General features: G+C 45.3%; 1 protein-coding gene and 1 non-coding gene across 4 annotated transcripts in view; both read right to left on the reverse strand.

Moving 5' to 3' along the window:
* The window catches only part of ZNF157 (zinc finger protein 157), a 46,236-nt gene that overhangs the window by 9,146 nt on the left and 18,506 nt on the right, over positions 1-18,584 (reverse strand). The gene's annotated exons all lie outside the window — the stretch shown is intronic.
* LOC116272270 lies at positions 13,198-13,326 on the reverse strand. Its single transcript, XR_004180988.1, has one exon. It is a non-coding gene; the product is annotated as a small nucleolar RNA SNORA11 (small nucleolar RNA).

The raw sequence follows: 18,584 nt of genomic DNA on the forward strand, positions 1-18,584 counted from the left end.
GAATCTACAAAGAAGCTCTTAACAAGACTGCAAGACACAAAGTCAACTCATCGAAGTCAATCATGTTTCGGCTGGGCATAGTGGCTCACACCTGTAATCCCAGCACTTTGGGGAGCCCAGGCAGGCATATCGCCTGAGGTCAGGAGTTCAAGACCAGCCTAGCCAACATGGCGAAACCCTGTCTCTACTAAAAATTTTACTTTGGGAGGCCGAGACGGGCGGATCACGAGGTCAGGAGATCGAGACCATCCTGGCTAACACGGTGAAACCCCGTCTCTATTAAGAAATACAAAAAAACTAGCCGGGCGAGGTGGCGGGCGCCTGTAGTCCCAGCTACTCGGGAGGCTGAGGCCGGAGAATGGCGTGAACCCGGGAGGCGGAGCTTGCAGTGAGCTGAGATCCGGCCACTGCAGTCCAGCCTGGGTGACAGAGCGAGACTCCGTCTCAAAAAAAAAAAAAAAAAAAAAAAGAGAGAGAGAGTGAGAAAGAAATACAGTAAATGTAATATATACACCCAGTAATTACAACATAAAATAAAATGAGAGAACTGAGACCAAGCTTAACAGTAATGTGAATAAATACAAATGGGCTTAATTCACTTATTACAAGAAAAAGGGGGGCAAATGTGGTGGCTCACACCTATAATCCTAGCACTTTGGGAGGCTGAGGCGGTAGGACTGCTTGAAGCCAGGAGTTCAAGACCAGCCTGGCCAACATAGGAAGACACTATCTTTATTTATTTAAAATAATAATAATAATATTTTTAATAAAATATTAAAGCTAAGCTACGAGGACACAAAGGCATAAGAATGATACAATGGACTTTGGGGACTGAGAAGAAAGGGTGGGAGGTGGGTGAGGGACAAAAGACTACACATTGGGTATACAGCTTGGGTGATGGGTGCACCAAAATCTCAGAAATCACCACTATAGGACTTATTCATGTAACCAAACACCAACCATTCCCCAAAATCTACTGAAATAAAAAAGAAACTGAAAAATAAAAATGAAAAAACCTAAAAATATGTAAAAGCTACGTTTTCCATGTAAAGTCAGCGAAGTATCAAAGACAACTGCATTTAATTACTATTACATATGTCTGGCTGGGCTATTCTGTTGATGGGTCAGCAATATTTAGGTGAATAATAAAATAAAAACATATACAATCAAAAAATAAATAAATAAAATAAAAAGGGTTTAACATTGCCTCATAAAGCAAAGCCCAGCACTATGCTGCATACAAGAGACATGCTTAAAACACATTCATGCAAAAGGCTAAAATTAAAAGGGTTGGACAAAAATTTACCAAATGCCTAATAAACCTGCACGTGTTCCTGATGCGGTTTGGCTCTGTGACTCCATCCAAATCTCATGTTGAATTACGATCTTCAAATGCTGGAGGAGGGCCGCCGGAAAGTGACTGGAACGGCAGGATTTCCTCTTGTTCATTTTGAGAATGAGTCTCGGCTTCTGTCAGCCAGGCTGGAGTGCAGTGGCTGAATCTCAGCTCACTGCAAGCCCTCCCAGGTTCACGCCATTCTCTCCTGCCTCAGCCTCCCCGAGTAGCTGGACTCACAGGCGCTCCTCGCCCCACCTCGCCCGGGCTAGTTTTTGTATTTTTTATGGAGATCGGGTTTCACCATGTTAGCCCATGTTGGATGGTCTCATCTCCTGACCTCGGTGGATCCCACTGCCTCGGCCTCCCAAAGTGCTGGGATTACAGGCTTGAGCCACTGCCACCGCCTCATTTTTTTTTTTTTTTTTTTTTTATTTTTTTTTTTTTTTTGAGATCAGTCTTCTGTTGCCCAGGGCTGGAGGCAGTGGCCAGGATCTCAGCCTCACTGCAAGCTCTGTCTCGGTTTACTTTATTCTCCTGCCTCAGCCTCCCTCGAGTAGCTGGGACTAGTACCAGCCACCGCCTCGCTAGTTTTTGTATTTTTTAGTAGAGACAGGGCTCTCACCGGTTAGCTTGCATGGTCTCCGGGATCTCCTGGATTCCTGCGTGATCCCGCCTGCCTCGCCTCCCAAAGTGCTGATTACAGGCTTGAGCCATCACCGGGCCTTTTTTTTTTTTTTTTTTTTTAAAAGACAGGAGTTTGTTCTGTTGCTGAGGCTGAGTGCAGCGTGGCTACCATCTTGGCTCACTGCAGCCTCCACCTGTGGGGTTCAAGTGATTCTCCTGCCTCAGCTCCTGAGTAGCTAGATTACATGACACTATACCCAGCTAACTTTTTGTATTTTAGTAGAGATGGGGTTTCATCATGCTGGCTGGTAGGCTGGTCTCAATTCCTGACTTAGGTGATTCACCCAATCTTGGCTTCCCCAAAGTGCTGGGATTACAGGTGTGAGCCACCACGCCTCGGCCTCCCTTCTTTCCTGTGATAGTGAGAGTTCTCATAAGATCTGCTGTTTTAGTGTGTGGCACTTCCCTTGCGGTTTCTCCTGCTACATGTGAGACATGCCTTTGCTTCTCCTTCACCTTCCACCATAAATGGTGCTTCTGAGTCCCTCCCAGAAGCAGAAGCCTGTCCAGCTCTGTGGAACCTACTGTGAAACACTTTGAACTCTATTCTTTTTTTTTTTTTTTTGAGACGAGTCCCCACTTTAGCTCACTCCAGGCTGGGAGTGCAGTGGCGTGATCTCGTCCCCGCCTCCCGGGTTCACACCATTCCTGGGGCTCTCAGCCTCCCCAAGTAGCTGGGACTACAGGTGCCCGCCCACCACGGCCGGGCTAATTTTTGCATTTTTAGTAGAGATCGGGATTTCACTGTGTTAGCCAGGATGGTCTCGATCTCCTGACCTCATGATCCTCGCTCACCTCGGCCTCCCCTAAAGTGCTGGGATTACAGGCATGAGCCACCGCTACCGGGCCTGAACCTCTATTCTTTACAAAACTACCCAGGTCGCTCTTTATAGGAGTGTGAGAACAGACTAATACAGTACCTGAATCTAAAATAAAAGTTAAAAAAAAAAATTTTTTAAATAAATACAAAGCAAACAAAAAGTCAAGACAATAGAGAATAAGAATAATATCCAGAATAATTTGGTTAGGAATTAGAGAAAGCTAAAAAGTGAGCTGAGATCACTAAATCACCGTGACTCAATTTGGGCAACACAGCAAGACTCCCCTGTCTCCAAAAAAAAAAAAAAAAAAAAAAAAAAAAAAAAAAAAAAAGAATGCAAGAAGAAATATAAATATTCTCTAATGGAGACTTAACATACCATTCACAGAATGAGACAGATTAAATGGACAAAACATAGCAATAACATAAAGAACCTAAAACCATAATCAGTAAGGTTAACTTTTGAATGTATATATTGAACACCACCCTGATCATATAGAATATACTTTTTTCTCAATGCGGCAATACAAAATATTCACAAAACTTGGTCAAATACTAGGGCACAAAGAAAACAACCTCTGTGAAGATTCCTAAGATATATTTACATAAACAACACTGATCACAATCAATAAAACAAAAATTAATAGTTAGAAATTGGATGTGTTTTCGTTTAAAAACTAAGTATGGGAATTCAAAGGGCCTAGAACATGGCCAGGCACGGGTGGCTCCAGCCCAGTAATCCCAGCACCTGGAGGCCGATGGGCAGATCAATGGTGTCAGGAGATCGACCATCCTGGCTAATAATGATGAAACCTCGGCCTCTCTACTTAAAAATACAAAAACCAGTCAAGGGTGGCTGGCTCGTAGCCCAGCTACCGGGAGGCTGAGGCAGGGTGAAACGCAAACGTGGTGAAAGTGGCTTGCGTGAGCTGGAGATCCCGCCATCGCACTCCAGCCTGGGCGACAGAGCGAGACTCCATCTTCAAAAAAAAAAAAAAAAAAAAAAAAGAAAGAAAGAAAGAAAAGAAATAATAGCTGAAAGTAAAGGAATGAATACATGGGTTATGCAACAAAGGAAATCCACCATCATGGTATTCTACAAAGCATTGCTTCTGACCAAGGAACTTATTTCATAGCAAAAGCAGTGGGGCAATGGGACCATGCTCATGGAATTCACAAGTCTCACCATGTTCCTCACCATGCTTTTTGAAGACTCAGTTACAGTGCCAACTAGGTGACAATACCTTGCCGGGCTGGGGCAATGTCCTGCAGGAGTCTGAATATTCTCTGAATCCACATTTAATATATGGTGTGACTTCTCCCATAGCCAGGATTCACAAGTCCAGGAATCAAGGGGGCAAAAATGCAAATGGCTCCCAGCTACTCAGGAAGCTGAGGCAGGAGTATCACTTGAACCCGGGTGGTAGAGGTTGCAGTGAGCTGAAGTCGCGCCACTGCACTCCAGCCTGGGCAACAGAGCAAGACTCCGTCTCAAAAAAAAAAAAAACTCACAAAAACAAACAGAAATGCAAATGGCACTACTCACTATTACCCCTAGTAACCCACTAGCAAAATTTTTATTTCCTACCTTCATGATCTTATGCTCCACTGATATAGGGGTCTTTGTTCCAAAAGGAGGAAAGCTTTCACCAAGGCACACAACAGTGATTTCATTGAACTGGAAGCTAAGACTGCCACACGGCCACTTGAGGCTTCTCATGCCTCTGAGGTAACAGGAAAAGAAGGGAGTTGCTGTATTGGCTGGAGCATCTGATCCTAACTACCAAGATTAAATTGACTTGCAGCAGGGCACGATGGCTCACGCCTGTAATCCCAGCACTTCGGGAGGCCAAGACAGGCAGATCACTTGAGGTCAGGAGTTCTAAGCTACCCTGGCCAACATGGTGAAACTTCGTCCTTACTAAAAATACAAAAATTAGCCAGGCGTGGTGGCAAGCACCTGTAGTCCCAGCTACTTGGAAGGCTGAGGCAGGAGAATCGCTTGAACCCAGGAGGCGGAGGTTGCAGTGAGCCAAGATCGCGCTGCTGCACTCCAGCCTAGGTGACAGCAAGACTCCATCGCAAAAAAAAAAAAAAAAAAAAAAAAGTAGGCAGGCATGGTGGCACATGCCTGTAATCCCAGCTACTTGGGAGGCTGAGGCAGGAGAATCATTTAAACCTGGGAGGCAGAGGTTGCAGTTAGCCAAGATCGCTTCACTGCACTTCAGCCTGGGCAACAGAGTGAGACTCCATCTCAAAAAAAGAAAGAAAGAAAGAAAGAAAAAAGACATTGGGTTGCTATTAAACAATGAAGATAAAGAAGAGTAGGCCTGGAATACAGAGGACCCCTTAAAGCACACTACAATGCCCTGTGATTAAAGTCAATTGAAAACTACAACAACCCAATTCAGGCAGGACTAACAGTAGCCGGCTGATATAATTTGGCTGTGTCCCCACCCAAATCTCAGAAATTACGTCTGTATATAAATATATAATTTTTTTTTTTGAGATGGAGTTTCACTCTTGTTGCCCAGGTTGGAGTGCAATGGCACGATCTCAGCTCACTGCAACCTCCGCCTCCTGGGTTCAAGCAATCCTCCTGTCTCAGCCTCCCGAGTAGCTGGGATTACAGGCATGCACCACCACATGCAGCTAATTTTTTGTCTTTTCAGTAGAGATGGGGTTTCACCATGTTGGTTGAAGTGGGTAGAAATCAGTGACAAATAGAGAGAAACAGAAAGAATAGGCCAGACGTGGTGGCTCACATCTATAATCCCAGCACCATGGTCAGACTGGTCTGGAACTCCTGACCTCAGATGATCTGCCCGCCTTGGCCTCCCAAAATGCTGGGATTACAGGCATAAGCTACCGCACCCGGCCAATATATAATTTTTTTTAGAGGCAAGGTCTTGCTATGTCACCCAGGCTGGACTGGATCCTCTTCCCTCAGTCGCCTAAGTAGCTGGGACTACAGGCATGCACCACTGCCCCTGGCTACAGGACTATAATTTTTATGAGTATTTCTTCCTTATTTTGTTAGGCATATGTGTGTAGATATATAAATATATATGCATGTACATCACAAGTATTTGTTTTGTTCCCTCTCTTATCCTCTTATCATCTAACATAAAATCTATTAATACTTAACTTTGTAGTATGATATTTATTTTTTGAGACAAGGTCTCGCTGTCTCACCCAGGCTGGAGTGCAGTGGCTCAATCACAGCTCACTGCAGCCTCGACCTCCAAAGGCCCAGGCAGTCCTCCCATCTCAGCCTCCTGAGTAGCTGGGACCACAGGCACACACCACCACACCTGTCTAATTTTTGCATTTTTTATAGAGATGGGTTTTCACCATGTTGCCCAGGCTGGTCTCAAACTCCTGACCTCAAGTGACCCTCCCACTTCGGCCTCCCAAAGTGCTAGGATTATAGGCGTGAGCCACCACTCCTGGACCACAATATTTATTTAAGTTACAGGACATGAGGGGAAAGTGTGAGCATCGCCCACTGACTTTTTCTTCTGAGGAAAAGAAGGTGTTTTTAGTTGTATATTTGACAATTGCATCATGTTAGACAGAAGTACGAGCTTGTTATATTTATTTAGAGATTAAGTATGATTTAAAGAGATGTGTATAGGTGCCAAGATAATGAAGGGTGGACTGCAATAATCAATTTGATGTGTCGATTGGAATGGATATATGCCCCAGTTATTCAATCAAACACTAATTTAAGTGTTGCTGTGAAGATATTTTGTAGATGTGATTAACATCTACAATTAAGCCAGGCATGGTGACACACACCTGTAGCCCCAGCTATTCAGGACGCTGAGGCAGGAGGATAGCTTGAGCTCAGGAGTTCAAAACCAGCCTAGGCAACATAGCAAGATGCCCATCTCTTGAATAAAAAAATCTAGCCAGGAGCAGTGGCTCATGCCTATATTCCCAACACTTTGAGAGGCTAAGACAGGAGGATTTCTTGAGCCCAGGAGTTTGAGCAATGCCTGGGAAACATGGCGATGCCTCCACCCCTGTAACCCCAGCATTTTGGGAGGCCAAGGTGGACAGACAGGTTGAGCCCAGGAGTTCAAGACCAACCTGGGCAACATGGTGAGACCCCGTCTCTACAAACAAAAATACAAAAAGTTAGCTGGACATGGTGGTGTGCGCCTGTAGTCCCAGCTACTTGGGAGGCTGAGGTAGGAGGATCACTTGAGCCTGGGAAGTCAAGGCTGCAGTGAGCTGAGATCACACCACTGTACTCCATTCAGCCTGAGCAATAGAATGAGATCTTACCAAAAACAAAACAAAACAAAACAAAACAAAAACACTGCTGAGGAGGGCTCAGAAGGAAGGAAGTAACACAACTAAGAAAGCTTCTATCATCTTACAAAATACAAACATCATCCTGCACAAAATGTTGGAAATATGAATGTTAAAAGTGCTTCTAGTTTGACTCAGAAAGAAATGAGGAACATGATATTGGAAACTAGATGAAAACCCATCCTTGTTATATAATGGCAGAAAACTTAACAGAATTTTATTCTGGAAATACCCAGAGGTACTTTCCATACAAATACTTTGGTATTTATTTAGCTGAGAGATTTTCGAGCAATGTGTTTGAAGGGGCGGCCTGGTTTTTTCTTACAGCTTACAGAAAAATGTGAGACATAAGAGATACATTGAGTAAGAAACTGCTAAGCAAAAAGGAACCAGCACTTGATGATTTGGGAGATTCTCAGCCGATCCAGATTGTAATAGATGCTAAAATTAGAAAATTCACTGTTGGCCAGGTAGAGTGGCTCATGCCTATAATCCCAGCACTGTAGGAGGCCAAGGTGGGAGGATCACTTGAGCTCAAGAGTTCGAGACCAGCCTTGGCAACAAAGTGAGACCCCATCTCTACAAAAAATAACAGAATTAGCCAAGTGCCTGATTGGGGTTGGAACTTAGAGCCCCACACTCAACATCCTGGGAGGGAAGAGTGGCTGAAGGTTGACTCGATCACCAGTGGTCAATGGTTTAATCAATCATGCCTAGGTAATGAAGCCTCCATAAAAAACCAAAGGGGCGCAGTGGCTCACGCCTGTAATCCCAGCACTTTGGAAGGCCAAGGCAGGCGGATCATGAGGTCAGGAGATTGACACCATCCTGGCTAATATGGTGAAACCCTGTCTCTACTAAAAATACAAAAAATTAGCCAGGCATGGTGGCACACACCTGTAGTCCCATCTACTTGGGAGGCTGAAGCAGGAGAATCACTCGAACCCGGGAGGCAGAGGTTGCAGTGAGCCAAGATCTCGCCGTTGCACTCCAGCCTGGGCGACAGAGCAAGACTTTGCCTCAAAAAAAAAAAAAAAGAGGGGGGGTACTGGGGGTGGTAGCTCACACCTGTAGTCCCAGCTACTCAGGAGGCTGAGACAGGAGGATAGCTGGGCTGGAGCCCAGGAAGTTGAGGCTGCAGTGAACTGTGATCATGCCACTGCACTACAGCCTGGATGACAGAGTGAGACCTTGTCTCAAAAAGAAAAAAAAGAAAATTCACTGTTGGGAAAGCATGCTCTTTTCCTGGAAAGATTAGATATGTGACTCAAGGATCTGATGACCCATTTCAGCAGAATCAGGAATAGAGATGGGATTATCCAAGAAAGCTCTGTGGATGGCCTTCTTGTCTAATAGGAACACACACAGGAGAATGACAAGGCTTTTGAGAATGTTATACCAGTACAAACACTGCCAGCTTAAATGGAAAGAAACAGAGAAAAGACAAAATGACAGAAGGCTGTCAGACTTCCAAAATTTTACAGGCAGGAAATGGGCTAATTGAACTGTCTGGTTATAAACATGTGCTACCTTCAAGAAAAAGGAAGAATGACTCCAAGGGCAGAACCACAGGTGCAGAGGCATGGGTAAGGCAGAGGCCAAGAGAGCAAAGCAACAGGAGATTTTTTTTTTTTTTTTTTTTGAGACAGAGTCTTGCTCTGTCCCCCAGGCTGGAGTGCAGTGGCAGGATCTCAGCTCACTGCAACCTCCGCCTCCCGGGTCCAAGCGATTCTCCTGCCTCAGCCTCCTGAGTAGCTGGGATTAGAGGGGTGCGCCACCCGTGCCTGGCTAATTTTTGTATTTTTAGTAGAGACAGGGTTTCATCATGTTGGCCAGGCTGGTCTCGAACTCCTGACCTCAGGTGATCCACCTGCCTCAGCCTCCCAAAGTGCTAGGATTACAGGTGTGAGCCACCATGCCCGGCCTCAACAGGGGATTCTTTTCAGGCCTTAATCTAACAATATTTTCCCTACTGGGTGTCAAACTCGATTGGGATCAGTGAACCCTTTATGACTTCCAATTTCTGCCTTTTGGAATGGGAATATCTATCCTATGCCTATCCCACCATTGTAGTTCTGGAAACAGGTAACTTGTTTTCCAGTTTCACAGATCCACAGGCAGAAACTGATGCCGTAATGGGTTAAGACTTTGGGGTATGTTGGGATGGGATGAATGTATTTTGCATGTGGGATGGACATAAATTTGGAGGCTAGAGGAAAAACTATAGTGTTGAATGGTGTGCTCCACCAAAAGATATATCCACATCCTAACACCCAGGCATGGTGAATGTTACCTGGGTGTTATTTGGAAAAAGGATCTCTGCAGATGTAGTTAAGGATCTGAGTTGAGATCATTCTGGATTAACTGGGTAGCCCCTAAATGAAATGACAAGTGTCTTTTTCCAGAAGAGGAGAGGGGAATGATGCTATACTTCCAGGGCACCATTCAGGTCGCCATCACAGTGGCCAAGAGTAGCATCACAGTTGTCATAGTGTCATGGCAGCTGATGACAAACAGCCTACACAGATGGCTGCAGGTTAGGAAGACGACAAAGTGACAGAAGCATCCTCAAACAGTTCTGTTGCTATTAAAATCAATACAGGTTCAGGGCCGGGCGCAGTGGCTCATGCCTGTAATCCCAGCACTTTGGGAGGCCGAGGTGAGTGGATCACCTGAGGTCAGGAGTTCAAGACCAGCCTAGCCAACACAGTGAAACCCAGTCTCTACTAAAAATACAAAATTAGCCGGGTGTGGTGGCATATACCTATAGTCCCAGCTACTCAGGAGGCTGAGATAGGAGAATTGCTTGAACCCAGGAGGCAGAGGTTGCAGTGAGCTGAGATCGTGCCACTGCACTCCAGCCTGGGCGAGACAGAACAAGAGTCTGTCTCAAAAAAAAAAAAAAAAAAAAAAAAAAATCCAAAATCGGAAATGCTCCAAAATACAAAACCTTTTGAGCACCAACATGATGCTCAAAGGAAATGCTCATTAAAGCATTTTGGATTCAGATTTTCAGATTAGGGATCCTGAATCAGTGAATATAACTCAAACGTTCCAAAATAAGAAAAAAACAATCCGAAACACTTCTGGTCCCGAGTATTTCAGACAAGAGAGTAAACCAAAAGATGCACTAACTAAAAATTGAAACATGAGTTGCAAATGGGAGTCAGTCGGAAAGTTTAGTAACTGTTTCATCCCTCATTTGAAACCAGTAACACTTCGGAAAACTTTCAGTGCAGAAATGCTGAGTTTTGTGATACACCACCTACCTCTCCTGACACAAAGTCATATATATTAAACAAGAGGAAACAGATCAGGGCATGTCATTGCCTCAAAGGGAGCTTAGAGGAAGGTCAAATCAAAGACCTACCAAGAACCTCACTGTCAGAATGAACAGACTAAGACTAACCAAAATACTTGAAAAGGTAAGTGGAAGAACAAAGAGATCAAGGGGGAAATTGAGAAGGAAAACTGAAAGAGAAATGCTGGATATCAAAAGAAACAAGAACAATCGACAAAAAGAATGTAAGAACAAAGAAATGGGAAAGGCAGAATATAGGGCAGCTGAAAGACATATGAAACAGACAACCACATGGAATCACGCAGAGTGCTGCTCATTTCACAAAGACCAGAAAAAGAGAGAGAGAGACAGAGACAGAGAGAGAGACAGAGACAGAGAGAGAAGCTGCCAAAGCTGCTGTTCTGCTAAAAACAGGCAGAAATGGAATTCAAGAGGAAAGTTTTTTTTTTCTTTTGAGACGGAGTTTCACTCTTGTTGCCCAGGCTAGAGTGCAATGGCAGGATCTCAGGTCACTGCAACCTCCGCCTCCCAGGTTCTAGCTATTCTCCTGCCTCAGCCTCCCGAGTACCTGGGATTACAGGCATGTGCCACCACGCCCGGCTAATTTTGTATTTTTAGTAGAGACGGCGTTTCTCCATGTTGGTGAGGCTGGTCTCGAACTCCCGACCTCAGGTGATCCGCCCGCCTCAGCCTCCCAAAGTGCTGGGATTACAGGCGTGAGCCACTGTGCCTGGCCCAAGAGGAAATCTTATGCAAGAGAAAGAAGCACTACTGCGGTCATTCAATTCTGTCTTTTTGGTGGTTCTCACTTCACAAATCAGTTTCCCTTTGGAAGCTCCTTAAGAAGCAGCACAGCATTTTGAGGCACAGATAGGAAGACTGACTATATCCAAGGTATGCTCTTCCCATGGGGACACTGAGTCCCTGTTGGGAACAATACTTTATCCATTCCTAGTCATCTGGGTATTGACTAGCACTTCCTTATTTAGTAATGCTCCTCCCACACAGACTTATTTGAGAACAAAATCATCAGAAAACTCAAATTGTGCATCATCTACCAACTCAGAAAAAAATAGAACCAGCCAGAAGAAGAGTGTTGGAAAAGCATGAAGACATCAAAAAGGAAGGGAAGATAGACTGAAGATTCAAGAGGATGGTAAAGATGAAAACACGTGGAATGCAAATTCTACTCAGATGTATCGAGGCAAGTATAGTACAGTATGCAATAACCACGGCTTCCTTTTATTTTTCTTTGAGACAGGGTCTCCCTCTGTCACCCAGGCTGGAGTGCAGTGGCATGATCTTGTGTCACTGCAGCCCCGAACTTCTGGACTCAAGCAATACTCTCACCTCAACCTCCCAAGTAGCTGGTACTACAGGCATGTGCCACTACACCCAACTAATTTTTGTATTTTTAGTAGAGACGGGGTTTCGCCAAGTTGACCAGGCTGGTCTCGAACTCCTGACCTCAAGTGATCTGTCCACCTCGGCCTCCCAAAGTGCTGGGATTACAGGTGTGAGCCACTGTGCCCACCCTTCATCCTGTAGTTTTTAAAATCTTACTTAAAAACTGAATGAGACCAAGGAGGGAGGATCACTTAAGCCCAGGAGTTCGAGACCAGCCTGGGGAAAATAGAGAGATCTCCTATCTACAAGAAATTAAAAAATTAGCCAGGCATGGTGACGTGCGCCTGTAGTCTCAGCTAGTCGAGAGGCTGAGGTGGGAAGATCTGCTTGAGCCTGGGAGATTGAGGCTGCAGTGAGCTGTGATCAGGCCACTGCACTTGAGCCTGGCCAGCAGGACAAGACTCTGTCTTGAAAACAAGTTAATGGCTCCCAGTTACTTGGAAGGCTGAGGCAGAAGAATCGCTAGAACCCAGGAGTCAGAGGTTGCAGTGAACTGAGACCTGCCATTGCACTCCAGCCTGGGTGACAAAGCAAGACTCTGTCTCAAAAAAAAAAAGAAAGAAATTGATGAAAAAATCTTTTCAAAAAGACAAACAGCCACAGAAGACTGGTAATATCACTTATGAAAAGGTTGTAATTGAAAATATTGTTTCCGGGCCGGGCGCAGTGGCTCACGCCTGTAATCCCAGCACTTTGGGAGGCCGAGGCGGGCGGATCACAAGGTCAGGAGATCGAGACCACGGTGAAACCTCGTCTCTACTAAAAATACAAAAAATCAGCCGGGCGCGGTTGTGGGCGCCTGTAGTCCCAGCTACTCGGGAGGCTGAGGCAGGAGAATGGCGGGAACCCGGGAGGCGGAGCTTGCAGTGAGCTGAGATCCGGCCACTGCACTCCAGCCTGGGCGACAGAGCGAGACTCCGTCTCAAAAAAAAAAAAAAGAAAATATTGTTTCCGGCCGGGTGTGGTGGTTCACACCTGTAGTCCCAGCACTTTGGGAGGCTGAGATGGGAGGATCTCTTGAGGTCAGGAGTTCGAGACCAGCCTGGCCAACGTGGTAAAACCCTGTCTCTACTAAAAATACAAAAATTAGCCAGGCATGGTGGTGCACACCTGTAATCCCAGCTACTTGAGAGGCTGAGGCAAGAGAACTGCTTGAACCTGGGAGGTGGAGGTTGCAGTGAGCTGAGATTACACCGCTGCACTCCAGCCTGGACAAAAAAGCAAGACTCCATCTCAAAAAAAAAAAAAAAAGAAAGAAAAAGAAAATAAAATATTGTTTCTATCATCCATATGAAGATTTAACAAAAGATTTCTTTTTTTTTTTTCATATGTGGGGCATTTGTTCAGAGAGATGTCACAAGTTTTGTGCCCCTCATCACAATGACCCCAGATTCCCATTGGGTGTGTTGTAAACAGAGGAAGCATTCTTCAGGCCCCGTGCTCTGAGCACACCCCAGAAGATTTCTTGACACTCAAGTATTAGGAACTGCCGCATGCAGTGGTTCACGCCTGTAATCCCACCAACTCAGGAGGCTGAGGCAGGAGGAGTGCTTGAGGCCAGGAGTTCGAGACTAGAGTGGACAACGTAGTGAGATTCTGTCTCTACAAAAATAAAAATTAAAAAATTAGCCAGGCATGTTGGTGTGCGCCTATGGTCCCAGCTATTCGGGAGACTCAGGTGGAAGACTCTGACTGAAAAAAAAAAAAAAAAACCATAGCCAGGCACAGTGGCTCAGGCCTGGAATCCCAGCACTTTGGGAGGCTGAGGCGGGAGGATGACTTGAGCTCAGGAGTTCAGGACCAGCCTGGGCAACACAGACCTCATCTCTACTAAAAATTTTTTAAAAATTAGCTGGATGTGATGACAAGCACCTGCAGTCCCTGCTACTCAGGAGGCTTAGGTGGGAGGATCATTTGAGTATAGTAGTTCGAGGCTGCAATGAGCTATGATTGTGTCACTGCACTCCAGCCTGGGAGATGAAGCAAGATGCTGTCTCTAAGAAAATAATAATAATAAGGTAATAAAAAATTAGGTATCAGGAACTCTCCACTATAAAGGAATTATTGATTTCTCTGTATAAGTATTGCAATTTTTTTTTTTTTTTTTTTTTTTGAGGCAGAGTCTTGCTCTGTCACCCAGGCTGGAGTGCAGTGGCACAATCTCAGCTCACTGCAAACTCTGCCTCCTGGGTTCAGGTGATTCTCCTGCCTCAGCCTTCCAAGTAGCTGGGATTACACACACGCGCCACCACGCCTGGCTAATTCTGTATTTTTAGTAGAGATGGGGGTTCTACCATGCGCCACCATGCCTGGCTAATTTTTGTATTTTTAGTAGAGATGGGGGTTTTACATTGGCCAGGCTGGTCTCGAACTCCTGAGACCACCTCAGCCTCCCAAAGTGCTGGGATTACAAGTGTGAGCCACCGCGCCCGACTAAGGCATTGTAATTCTTGATTGCAGCTCCTGCTCTGCTGTGTCTTCCTAGAATATACAGATTAAGCAAGACTTCAGGACCAGGCATGGTGGCTCACGCCTGTACTCCCAGCACTTTGGGAAGCTGGGGTGAGTGGATCACTTGAGCTCAGGAGTTCAAGACCACCCTGACCAACATGGTGAAATTCCATCTACTAAAAATACAAAAATCAGGCTGGGCACGGTGGCTCATGCCTGTAATCCCAGCACTTTGGAAGGTCGAGGTGGGCAAATCACCTGAGGTCGGGAGTTCAAGACTAGCTTGACCAACATGGAGAGACCCCATCTCTACTAAAAATACAAAACTAGCCAGGCATCGTGGTGCACGCCTGTAATCCCAGGCTACTCGGGAGGCTGAGGCAGGAGAATCACTTGAATCCGGGAGGCAGAGGTTGCAGTGAACTGAGATCGCCCCACTTGTTGCCAGCCTGGGCAAGAAGAGCGAAACTCCAACTCAAAAAAAAAAAAAAAAATTAGCAGGTAATGGTGGTGCACGCCTGTAGTCCCAGTTACTTGGAAGGCTGAGGGACGAAATTGCTTGAACAGAGGTTGTAGTGAGCCAAGATCATGCCACTGCACTCCAGTCTGGGTGACAGAGTGAGACTCCATCTCAAAAAAAAAAAAAAAAAAAAAAAAAAGACTGCAAAGTTTTCTTGTTCGGTAAGTTCAGTAGGATTGCTGACACGCATGCCTACTTTCTAAAACTTGTATTGATATTTTCTTCTTTTTTTCTTCCTTTTATTCTAATATTTATTTATACCTAGAAGCATCCTAAAATACACAGGAAACAAAGGCAACAAGCAAATAAATAACAAATAAATAAAAGGCAGATTGGGAGCCGTGCGGGGTGGCTCACGCCTATAATCCCAGGACTCAGGGATTATGGGCGGATCACTTGAGGTCCAGAGTTCAAGACCAGCCTGGCCAACATGGTGAAACTCCATCTCTACTAAAAATACGAAAATTAGGCCGGTGTGATGGTGCACGCCTCTGGTCCCAGCTACTTGGGAGGCTGAGGCAGGAGAATTGCTTGAACCTGGGAGGCAAAGGTTGCAGCAAGCCGAGATCGCACCACTGCACTCCAACCTGGTGACAGAGCAAGACTCCATCTCAAAAAAAAAGTCACATACTGTATAATTTCATTTATATAACAGTCGTGAAATGATAACATTCTAGAGATAGAGAACAGATTAGTGTCGGGGTTAGGAACCTGGAGGCGATAGATGGCAGGCACAAGGGTAGCAGGTCTGGTTGTGAAATGGCAGCAGGAGACATCTCGGGGTTGTGTCAATGGCCACATCCTTGTTGTGATGTTATTCTGGAAGGTGTCACTATTGGAGGAAACTGGATCTCTCTGTATTATTCCTACAATTGCCTGGGAATCGATACTGATCTCAAAATCAAAGTTTAATTTTTAAAAATGCATAGCTCACCTAGGATGGTTGCGTAACTGATTTAGACTGTGGCTACGCAGTAGTAACCAGAGGGTGTCGAGAACAAGGTCGGGTAGGAGGGAATCTCCTGGACACAGAAGAGAACAAGTAAGAACATGGTGGTGGGAGCCACGCTGCCTGGGTTTGAATCTTGGCTCTGACTCATGCTTGTGCTGTTACTCTGGCTAAGTTACTGCCTTCCTCTGAGCCTCAGTCTTGTCATCTGTGAAACTTGGGTGAATTCATATGTGGAATCAAGGCCGGGTGCAGTGGCTCACACCTGTAATCCCAGCACTTTGGGAGACCGAGGCAGGTGGATCACCTGAGGTCAGGAGTTTGAGACCAGCCTGGCCAACATGGTGAAATCTGTCTCTACTAAAAATACAAAAATCAGTTGGGCGTGGTGGCGTGCACCTGTAATCCCAGCTACTCAGGAGGCTGAAGCAGGAGAATGGCTTGAAGCCGGGAAGTGGAGGTTGCAGTGAGCCGAGATCAAGCCACCTCACTCCAGCCTAGACAACATGAGAAGACTCTGTCTCAAACACACACACACACACGTGGAATCGCTTAGGGCAGCACCTGACACAGAGCCAGCATTCAAGAGTTTGTTATGAGAAGAATATACATTTGTAAATACTTAAATACTATTATTTAATTAAATCTTCAAAGAGTTATGAAAGGCAAAGAAGGACCCTTCTCAACTGAATAACACTAAAGTGATGACAAGTAAATGCTAAACATAATCCTAAATTGGATCCTTTTGCTATAATGGATGCTATTGGGACATCCAAACACGACGCAGTCCATTCGCCTTGGAACTGCCATCCACAAACCAAGCATCTTTTTGTTGGTCAGTTGAGAGCTGGAGCATTGTCCAGTCGATGATAGAACTGACCAACTCCTCCTTCATTAGTCCTGGTGGAAGAGTCTACCTGGTTGTGAAAACTGCTAACTCTGCACTCCCCTGGCAGCATATTCTTGTACGAACCATTTCCATGTAATTATGGAACTCCTCTGGGCACTGCACTCCCTATTGGAGCTTTACACTATCACCCAAGACATCATGGATATTTTAGGTTTCAAAATTATTTTATGTCCTTCAATCATAAGGGCACTTTCAATTAATGTCTAATCCAAGCTCAACTGGAAATTCTCTAGTCCAAAGTCCCAGATTACCACTAGGAGGCGCTCTTAGGCTTTTGCCATAAACGCCAGTCTCTGTTCCACAAAGGGCTATTGTACAGATAATCTGTCTGTGCCGGCACCCCAGGTTCTATTCTATACTTCGTAGGCCTGGGCAATCTTATTGGTTCCCATTTAGCATGTCCAAGTAATACTGCTTGAAGGGTAGATTTACAATACTAGAGAGGGGAAACATTCCACAGTCAGATACAATTTCAATCTCCATAATACATTAAGGTAAAAGAGATGCAACCATTTCAAATAAAGCCTGTTCAAATCTGCAAATTTTCCAAACTTTCACCTTAATCCCATCAACCCTTACATTCCTCCACTGGGATTTCATCAACAGGTTTGTGTGTCACAATACTAGTTAGAGGAAGTGTTCCCTGTCAGTCATAACATCCATTCCCATAAAACATTCAGGTAAAACCTGTTTGTTTTTATTTTTTAAAAAAACTATTTATTTATTTATTTATTTATTTATTTATTTGAGACTGAGCCTCGCTCTGTCACCTAGGCTGGAGTGCAGTGGCGCGATCTCGGCTCACTGCAGCCTCCCCCTCCCAGGCTCCAGCGATTCTCCTGCCTCAGACTCCCAAGAAGCTAGGACTACAGGCACGTGTCACCACACCAAGCTAATTGTTTTTTTTTTTTTTTTTTTAATTTTCAATAGAAACAGGGTTTCACCACGTGAGGCAGGCTGGTCTCGAACTCCTGACCTCAAGTGATCCACCCGCCTCGGCCTCCCAAAGTGGTGGGATTACAGGGGTGAGCCACTGCACCCAGCCACAAAGCCTGTTTAAACACATTCCAATTTTCACCCAAATGTACACCTTAATCCTATCAACTGTTACATTTCTATATTCTCCCAATCTAGTTGTAGCCCATGTTACACCTTCACTAATGGATTTTGGTACCTCCATATATGAGGCTTCCATGTAAAGGAGTCCCAGAAAGTTCTCTTTTCCTCCCATTTTACCCAGAGACTTCTCTTTGCCACCCATTTTGTGTGCATAAAGCTTTGAGTCCCCATCCCGGGGTGGAGCCAAAGAACCTTTGCCCTTGGTCTTTTTTATTTTATTTTATTTTGTTTTGTTTTATTTTATTTACTTTTTTTTTTTTTTTCTGAGATAGAGTCTCGCTCTGCCCCCAGGCCAGAGTGCAGTGGTGCGATCATGACTTACTGCAGGCTTGACCTCCCCAGCTCAAGTGATCCTCCCACCTCCGCTTCACAAGCAGCTCAGCAGCGCGTACCCACCACGCCAGCGAGATGGGATTATGTTGCCCAGGCTGGAGTGGAATCGGGCTCAGCTATCCACCCGTCCGCCTCCCAAAGTGCTGGGATTACAGGCCTGGAATCCGCGAAATCTCGGATCAACAGACCTTGGCCAATATTTTTGTTTTTTTTTTTTTTTTGAGACGGAGTCTCACTCTGTCGCTTCAGGCTGGAGTGAAAATGATCTCGCTCACTGCAAGCCTCAGCCCCTCGGGTTCACCATTCTCTTGCCTCACAGCCTCCTGAGTAGCTGGGACTACAGGCTCTCGCCACTCACGCCTCCCTCGCTAGTTTATTTTCAGTAGAGGCTAGGTTTCACTGTTAGAAGCTGTGATGGTTCTCCATCTCCT

This window comes from Papio anubis, chromosome X (genome assembly GCF_008728515.1).
Source record: "Papio anubis isolate 15944 chromosome X, Panubis1.0, whole genome shotgun sequence".
NCBI classification, from domain to species: Eukaryota; Metazoa; Chordata; class Mammalia; order Primates; family Cercopithecidae; genus Papio; species Papio anubis.